We start from the raw sequence: 9,746 nt of genomic DNA, 5'->3' as shown, positions 1-9,746 counted from the left end.
GTTGGGAATGCTCTGGCTGTTATTGATTGTGTGTGTTCACCAGGGAATGTTGGGAATGCTCTGGCTGTTATTGATTGTGTGTGTTCATCTGGGAATGTTGGGAATGCTGTGGCTGTTATTGATTGTGTGTGTTCACCAGGGAATGTTGGGAATGCTGTGGCTGTTATTGATTGTGTGTGTTCACCTGGGAATGTTGGGAATGCTGTGGCTGTTATTGATTGTGTGTGTTCACCTGGGAATGTTGGGAATGCTGTGGCTGTTATTGATTGTGTGTGTTCACCTGGGAATGTTGGGAATGCTGTGGCTGTTATTGATTGTGTGTGTTCACCAGGGAATGTTGGGAATGCTGTGGCTGTTATTGATTGTGTGTGTTCACCAGGGAATGTTGGGAATGCTGTGGCTGTTATTGATTGTGTGTGTTCACCAGGGAATGTTGGGAATGCTGTGGCTGTTATTGATTGTGTGTGTTCACCAGGGAATGTTGGGAATGCTGTGGCTGTTATTGATTGTGTGTGTTCACCAGGGAATGTTGGGAATGCTGTGGCTGTTATTGATTGTGTGTGTTCACCTGGGAATGTTGGGAATGCTCTGGCTGTTATTGATTGTGTGTGTTCACCAGGGAATGTTGGGAATGCTCTGGCTGTTATTGATTGTGTGTGTTCAGCTGGGAATACTGGGAATGCTGTGGCTGTTATTGATTGTGTGTGTTCAGCTGGGAATACTGGGAATGCTGTGGCTGTTATTGATTGTGTGTGTTCACCAGGGACTGTTGGGAATGCTGTGGCTGTTATTGATTGTGTGTGTTCACCAGGGAATGTTGGGAATGCTGTGGCTGTTATTGATTGTGTGTGTTCACCTGGGAATGTTGGGAATGCTCTGGCTGTTATTGATTGTGTGTGTTCACCAGGGAATGTTGGGAATGCTCTGGCTGTTATTGATTGTGTGTGTTCATCTGGGAATGTTGGGAATGCTGTGGCTGTTATTGATTGTGTGTGTTCACCAGGGAATGTTGGGAATGCTGTGGCTGTTATTGATTGTGTGTGTTCACCTGGGAATGTTGGGAATGCTGTGGCTGTTATTGATTGTGTGTGTTCACCTGGGAATGTTGGGAATGCTGTGGCTGTTATTGATTGTGTGTGTTCACCTGGGAATGTTGGGAATGCTGTGGCTGTTATTGATTGTGTGTGTTCACCAGGGAATGTTGGGAATGCTGTGGCTGTTATTGATTGTGTGTGTTCACCAGGGAATGTTGGGAATGCTGTGGCTGTTATTGATTGTGTGTGTTCACCAGGGAATGTTGGGAATGCTGTGGCTGTTATTGATTGTGTGTGTTCACCTGGGAATGTAGGGAATGCTGTGGCTGTTATTGATTGTGTGTGTTCACCTGGGAATGTTGGGAATGCTGTGGCTGTTATTGATTGTGTGTGTTCACCAGGGAATGTTGGGAATGCTGTGGATGTTATTGATTGTGTGTGTTCATCTGGGAATGTTGGGAATGCTGTGGCTGTTATTGATTGTGTGTGTTCACCAGGGAATGTTGGGAATGCTGTGGCTGTTATTGATTGTGTGTGTTCAGCAGGGAATGTTGGGAATGCTGTGGCTGTTATTGATTGTGTGTGTTCAGCTGGGAATGTTGGGAATGCTGTGGCTGTTATTGATTGTATGTTCAGCAGGGAATGTTGGGAATGCTGTGGCTGCTATTGATTGTGTGTTCAGCTGGGAATGTTGGGAATGCTGTGGCTGTTATTGATTGTGTGTTCATCTGGGAATGTTGGGAATGCTGTGGCTGCTATTGATTGTGTGTTCAGCTGGGAATGTTGGGAATGCTGTGGCTGTTATTGATTGTGTGTGTTCACCAGGGAATGTTGGGAATGCTGTGGCTGTTATTGATTGTGTGTGTTCACCAGGGAATGTCGGGAATGCTGTGGCTGTTATTGATTGTGTGTGTTCACCAGGGAATGTTGGGAATGCTGTGGCTGCTATTGATTGTGTGTTCAGCTGGGAATGTTGGGAATGCTGTGGCTGTTATTGATTGTGTGTGTTCACCAGGGAATGTTGGGAATGCTGTGGCTGTTATTGATTGTGTGTGTTCACCAGGGAATGTTGGGAATGCTGTGGCTGTTATTGATTGTGTGTGTTCACCAGGGAATGTTGGGAATGCTGTGGCTGTTATTGATTGTGTGTGTTCACCAGGGAATGTAGGGAATGCTGTGGCTGTTATTGATTGTGTGTTCATCAGGGAATGTTGGGAATGCTGTGGCTGTTATTGATTGTGTGTGTTCATCAGGGAATGTTGGGAATGCTGTGGCTGTTATTGATTGTGTGTGTTCACCAGGGAATGTTGGGAATGCTGTGGCTGTTATTGATTGTGTGTTCATCAGGGAATGTTGGGAATGCTGTGGCTGTTATTGATTGTGTGTGTTCACCAGGGAATGTTGGGAATGCTGTGGCTGCTATTGATTGTGTGTTCAGCAGGGAATGTTGGGAATGCTGTGGCTGTTATTGATTGTGTGTGTTCAGCAGGGAATGTTGGGAATGCTGTGGCTGTTATTGATTGTGTGTGTTCACCAGGGAATGTTGGGAATGCTGTGGCTGTTATTGATTGTGTGTGTTCACCAGGGAATGTTGGGAATGCTGTGGCTGTTATTGATTGTGTGTGTTCATCAGGGACTGTTGGGAATGCTGTGGCTGTTATTGATTGTGTGTGTTCATCAGGGAATGTTGGGAATGCTGTGGCTGCTATTGATTGTGTGTGTTCACCAGGGAATGTTGGGAATGCTGTGGCTGTTATTGATTGTGTGTGTTCATCAGGGAATGTTGGGAATGCTGTGGCTGTTATTGATTGTGTGTGTTCACCAGGGAATGTTGGGAATGCTGTGGCTGTTATTGATTGTGTGTGTTCATCAGGGACTGTTGGGAATGCTGTGGCTGCTATTGATTGTGTGTTCAGCAGGGAATGTTGGGAATGCTGTGGCTGTTATTGATTGTGTGTGTTCACCAGGGAATGTTGGGAATGCTGTGGCTGTTATTGATTGTGTGTGTTCACCAGGGACTGTTGGGAATGCTGTGGCTGCTATTGATTGTGTGTTCAGCAGGGAATGTTGGGAATGCTGTGGCTGTTATTGATTGTGTGTGTTCATCAGGGAATGTTGGGAATGCTGTGGCTGTTATTGATTGTGTGTGTTCATCAGGGAATGTTGGGAATGCTGTGGCTGTTATTGATTGTGTGTGTTCACCAGGGACTGTTGGGAATGCTGTGGCTGTTATTGATTGTGTGTGTTCACCAGGGAATGTTGGGAATGCTGTGGCTGTTATTGATTGTGTGTGTTCAGCTGGGAATGTTGGGAATGTTGTGGCTGTTATTGATTGTGTGTGTTCATCAGGGAATGTTGGGAATGCTGTGGCTGTTATTGATTGTGTGTGTTCACCAGGGAATGTTGGGAATGCTGTGGCTGTTATTGATTGTGTGTGTTCACCAGGGAATGTTGGGAATGTTGTGGCTGTTATTGATTGTGTGTGTTCACCAGGGAATGTTGGGAATGTTGTGGCTGTTATTGATTGTGTGTGTTCATCAGGGAATGTTGGGAATGCTGTGGCTGTTATTGATTGTGTGTGTTCACCAGGGAATGTTGGGAATGCTGTGGCTGTTATTGATTGTGTGTGTTCACCAGGGAATGTTGGGAATGTTGTGGCTGTTATTGATTGTGTGTGTTCATCAGGGAATGTTGGGAATGCTGTGGCTGTTATTGATTGTGTGTGTTCATCAGGGAATGTTGGGAATGCTGTGGCTGTTATTGATTGTGTGTGTTCACCAGGGAATGTTGGGAATGTTGTGGCTGTTATTGATTGTGTGTGTTCATCAGGGAATGTTGGGAATGCTGTGGCTGTTATTGATTGTGTGTGTTCACCAGGGAATGTTGGGAATGCTGTGGCTGTTATTGATTGTGTGTGTTCACCAGGGAATGTAGGGAATGCTCTGGCTGTTATTGATTGTGTGTGTTCATCAGGGAATGTTGGGAATGTTGTGGCTGTTATTGATTGTGTGTGTTCATCAGGGAATGTTGGGAATGCTGTGGCTGTTATTGATTGTGTGTGTTCACCAGGGAATGTTGGGAATGCTGTGGCTGTTATTGATTGTGTGTGTTCACCAGGGACTGTTGGGAATGCTGTGGCTGTTATTGATTGTGTGTGTTCACCAGGGAATGTTGGGAATGTTGTGGCTGTTATTGATTGTGTGTGTTCATCAGGGAATGTTGGGAATGCTGTGGCTGTTATTGATTGTGTGTGTTCACCAGGGAATGTAGGGAATGCTCTGGCTGTTATTGATTGTGTGTGTTCATCAGGGAATGTTGGGAATGCTGTGGCTGTTATTGATTGTGTGTGTTCATCAGGGAATGTTGGGAATGCTGTGGCTGTTATTGATTGTGTGTGTTCAGCTGGGAATGTTGGGAATGCTGTGGCTGTTATTGATTGTGTGTGTTCATCTGGGAATGTTGGGAATGCTGTGGCTGTTATTGATTGTGTGTGTTCAGCTGGGAATGTTGGGAATGCTGTGGCTGTTATTGATTGTGTGTGTTCAGCTGGGAATGTTGGGAATGCTGTGGCTGTTATTGATTGTGTGTGTTCAACAGGGAATGTTGGGAATGCTGTGGCTGTTATTGATTGTGTGTGTTCACCAGGGACTGTTGGGAATGCTGTGGCTGTTATTGATTGTGTGTGTTCATCAGGGACTGTTGGGAATGCTGTGGCTGTTATTGATTGTGTGTGTTCATCAGGGAATGTTGGGAATGCTGTGGCTGTTATTGATTGTGTGTGTTCATCAGGGAATGTTGGGAATGCTGTGGCTGTTATTGATTGTGTGTGTTCATCAGGGAATGTTGGGAATGCTCTGGCTGTTATTGATTGTGTGTGTTCATCAGGGAATGTTGGGAATGTTGTGGCTGTTATTGATTGTGTGTGTTCATCAGGGAATGTTGGGAATGCTGTGGCTGTTATTGATTGTGTGTGTTCATCAGGGAATGTTGGGAATGCTGTGGCTGTTATTGATTGTGTGTGTTCAGCTGGGAATGTTGGGAATGCTGTGGCTGTTATTGATTGTGTGTGTTCATCTGGGAATGTTGGGAATGCTGTGGCTGTTATTGATTGTGTGTTCATCAGGGAATGTTGGGAATGCTGTGGCTGCTATTGATTGTGTGTGTTCATCAGGGAATGTTGGGAATGCTCTGGCTGTTATTGATTGTGTGTGTTCATCAGGGAATGTTGGGAATGCTGTGGCTGTTATTGATTGTGTGTGTTCATCTGGGAATGTTGGGAATGCTGTGGCTGTTATTGATTGTGTGTGTTCATCAGGGAATGTTGGGAATGTTGTGGCTGTTATTGATTGTGTGTGTTCATCAGGGAATGTTGGGAATGCTGTGGCTGTTATTGATTGTGTGTGTTCATCAGGGAATGTTGGGAATGCTGTGGCTGTTATTGATTGTGTGTGTTCAGCTGGGAATGTTGGGAATGCTGTGGCTGTTATTGATTGTGTGTGTTCATCTGGGAATGTTGGGAATGCTGTGGCTGTTATTGATTGTGTGTGTTCAGCTGGGAATGTTGGGAATGCTGTGGCTGTTATTGATTGTGTGTGTTCAGCTGGGAATGTTGGGAATGCTGTGGCTGTTATTGATTGTGTGTGTTCAACAGGGAATGTTGGGAATGCTGTGGCTGTTATTGATTGTGTGTGTTCACCAGGGAATGTTGGGAATGCTGTGGCTGTTATTGATTGTGTGTGTTCACCAGGGAATGTTGGGAATGCTGTGGCTGTTATTGATTGTGTGTGTTCACCAGGGAATGTTGGGAATGCTCTGGCTGTTATTGATTGTGTGTGTTCATCAGGGAATGTTGGGAATGCTGTGGCTGTTATTGATTGTGTGTGTTCACCAGGGAATGTTGGGAATGCTCTGGCTGTTATTGATTGTGTGTGTTCACCAGGGAATGTTGGGAATGCTGTGGCTGTTATTGATTGTGTGTGTTCACCAGGGAATGTTGGGAATGCTGTGGCTGTTATTGATTGTGTGTGTTCACCAGGGAATGTTGGGAATGCTCTGGCTGTTATTGATTGTGTGTGTTCATCAGGGAATGTTGGGAATGCTGTGGCTGTTATTGATTGTGTGTGTTCATCAGGGAATGTTGGGAATGCTGTGGCTGTTATTGATTGTGTGTGTTCATCAGGGACTGTTGGGAATGCTGTGGCTGTTATTGATTGTGTGTGTTCAGCTGGGAATGTTGGGAATGCTGTGGCTGTTATTGATTGTGTGTGTTCATCTGGGAATGTTGGGAATGCTGTGGCTGTTATTGATTGTGTGTGTTCACCAGGGAATGTTGGGAATGCTGTGGCTGTTATTGATTGTGTGTGTTCACCAGGGAATGTTGGGAATGCTGTGGCTGTTATTGATTGTGTGTGTGTTCACCAGGGAATGTTGGGAATGCTGTGGCTGTTATTGATTGTGTGTGTTCACCAGGGAATGTTGGGAATGCTGTGGCTGTTATTGATTGTGTGTGTTCATCAGGGAATGTTGGGAATGCTGTGGCTGTTATTGATTGTGTGTGTTCATCAGGGAATGTTGGGAATGCTGTGGCTGTTATTGATTGTGTGTGTTCACCAGGGAATGTTGGGAATGCTGTGGCTGTTATTGATTGTGTGTGTTCATCTGGGAATGTTGGGAATGCTGTGGCTGTTATTGATTGTGTGTGTTCAGCTGGGAATGTTGGGAATGCTGTGGCTGTTATTGATTGTGTGTGTTCAGCTGGGAATGTTGGGAATGCTGTGGCTGTTATTGATTGTGTGTGTTCAACAGGGAATGTTGGGAATGCTGTGGCTGTTATTGATTGTGTGTGTTCACCAGGGAATGTTGGGAATGCTGTGGCTGTTATTGATTGTGTGTGTTCACCAGGGAATGTTGGGAATGCTGTGGCTGTTATTGATTGTGTGTGTTCACCAGGGAATGTTGGGAATGCTGTGGCTGTTATTGATTGTGTGTGTTCATCAGGGAATGTTGGGAATGCTGTGGCTGTTATTGATTGTGTGTGTTCATCAGGGACTGTTGGGAATGCTGTGGCTGTTATTGATTGTGTGTGTTCATCAGGGACTGTTGGGAATGCTGTGGCTGTTATTGATTGTGTGTGTTCATCTGGGAATGTTGGGAATGCTGTGGCTGTTATTGATTGTGTGTGTTCACCAGGGAATGTTGGGAATGCTGTGGCTGTTATTGATTGTGTGTGTTCATCAGGGACTGTTGGGAATGCTGTGGCTGCTATTGATTGTGTGTGTTCATCAGGGAATGTTGGGAATGCTGTGGCTGTTATTGATTGTGTGTGTTCATCAGGGAATGTTGGGAATGCTGTGGCTGTTATTGATTGTGTGTGTTCACCTGGGAATGTTGGGAATGCTGTGGCTGTTATTGATTGTGTGTGTTCATCAGGGAATGTTGGGAATGCTGTGGCTGTTATTGATTGTGTGTGTTCACCAGGGAATGTTGGGAATGCTGTGGCTGTTATTGATTGTGTGTGTTCACCAGGGAATGTTGGGAATGCTGTGGCTGTTATTGATTGTGTGTGTTCATCAGGGAATGTTGGGAATGCTGTGGCTGTTATTGATTGTGTGTGTTCATCAGGGACTGTTGGGAATGCTGTGGCTGTTATTGATTGTGTGTGTTCATCAGGGACTGTTGGGAATGCTGTGGCTGTTATTGATTGTGTGTGTTCATCTGGGAATGTTGGGAATGCTGTGGCTGTTATTGATTGTGTGTGTTCACCAGGGAATGTTGGGAATGCTGTGGCTGTTATTGATTGTGTGTGTTCATCAGGGACTGTTGGGAATGCTGTGGCTGCTATTGATTGTGTGTGTTCATCAGGGAATGTTGGGAATGCTGTGGCTGTTATTGATTGTGTGTGTTCATCAGGGACTGTTGGGAATGCTGTGGCTGTTATTGATTGTGTGTGTTCATCAGGGACTGTTGGGAATGCTGTGGCTGTTATTGATTGTGTGTGTTCATCTGGGAATGTTGGGAATGCTGTGGCTGTTATTGATTGTGTGTGTTCACCAGGGAATGTTGGGAATGCTGTGGCTGTTATTGATTGTGTGTGTTCACCAGGGAATGTTGGGAATGCTGTGGCTGTTATTGATTGTGTGTGTTCACCAGGGAATGTTGGGAATGTTGTGGCTGTTATTGATTGTGTGTGTTCTGGGAATGTTGGGAATGCTGTGGCTGTTATTGATTGTGTGTGTTCATCTGGGAATGTTGGGAATGCTCTGGCTGTTATTGATTGTGTGTGTTCAGCTGGGAATGTTGGGAATGCTGTGGCTGCTATTGATTGTGTGTTCACCAGGGAATGTTGGGAATGCTGTGGCTGTTATTGATTGTGTGTGTTCACCAGGGAATGTTGGGAATGCTGTGGCTGTTATTGATTGTGTGTGTTCACCAGGGAATGTTGGGAATGCTGTGGCTGTTATTGATTGTGTGTGTTCATCAGGGAATGTTGGGAATGCTGTGGCTGTTATTGATTGTGTGTGTTCACCAGGGAATGTTGGGAATGCTGTGGCTGTTATTGATTGTGTGTGTTCATCAGGGAATGTTGGGAATGTTGTGGCTGTTATTGATTGTGTGTGTTCACCAGGGAATGTTGGGAATGCTGTGGCTGTTATTGATTGTGTGTGTTCATCAGGGAATGTTGGGAATGCTGTGGCTGTTATTGATTGTGTGTGTTCATCAGGGAATGTTGGGAATGCTGTGGCTGTTATTGATTGTGTGTGTTCACCAGGGAATGTTGGGAATGCTGTGGCTGTTATTGATTGTGTGTGTTCATCAGGGAATGTTGGGAATGCTGTGGCTGTTATTGATTGTGTGTGTTCACCAGGGAATGTTGGGAATGCTGTGGCTGTTATTGATTGTGTGTGTTCACCAGGGAATGTTGGGAATGTTGTGGCTGTTATTGATTGTGTGTGTTCATCAGGGAATGTTGGGAATGTTGTGGCTGTTATTGATTGTGTGTGTTCATCAGGGAATGTTGGGAATGCTGTGGATGTTATTGATTGTGTGTGTTCACCAGGGAATGTTGGGAATGCTGTGGCTGTTATTGATTGTGTGTGTTCACCAGGGAATGTTGGGAATGTTGTGGCTGTTATTGATTGTGTGTGTTCATCAGGGAATGTTGGGAATGTTGTGGCTGTTATTGATTGTGTGTGTTCATCAGGGAATGTTGGGAATGCTGTGGCTGTTATTGATTGTGTGTGTTCATCAGGGAATGTAGGGAATGCTGTGGCTGTTATTGATTGTGTGTGTTCACCAGGGAATGTTGGGAATGCTGTGGCTGTTATTGATTGTGTGTGTTCACCAGGGAATGTTGGGAATGTTGTGGCTGTTATTGATTGTGTGTGTTCTGGGAATGTTGGGAATGCTGTGGCTGTTATTGATTGTGTGTGTTCATCAGGGAATGTTGGGAATGCTGTGGCTGTTATTGATTGTGTGTGTTCATCTGGGAATGTTGGGAATGCTGTGGCTGTTATTGATTGTGTGTGTTCATCAGGGAATGTTGGGAATGTTGTGGCTGTTATTGATTGTGTGTGTTCATCAGGGAATGTTGGGAATGCTGTGGATGTTATTGATTGTGTGTGTTCACCAGGGAATGTTGGGAATGCTGTGGCTGTTATTGATTGTGTGTGTTCACCAGGGAATGTTGGGAATGTTTTGGCTGTTATTGATTGT

The 9,746-nt window shown here is 45.0% G+C and overlaps 1 protein-coding gene across 1 annotated transcript in view; it reads left to right on the top strand.

The window, feature by feature from the left end:
- Nucleotides 1-9,746, top strand: part of ccdc88ab (coiled-coil domain containing 88Ab) — a 94,934-nt gene that overhangs the window by 35,376 nt on the left and 49,812 nt on the right. The gene's annotated exons all lie outside the window — the stretch shown is intronic.

The sequence above is a fragment of the Gobio gobio genome (genome assembly GCF_949357685.1).
Source record: "Gobio gobio genome assembly, chromosome: 18".
Lineage (NCBI taxonomy): Eukaryota > Metazoa > Chordata > Actinopteri > Cypriniformes > Gobionidae > Gobio > Gobio gobio.
Note: the sequence above shows the minus strand (reverse complement) of the source record. Positions and strands in the feature narration are given on the sequence as shown.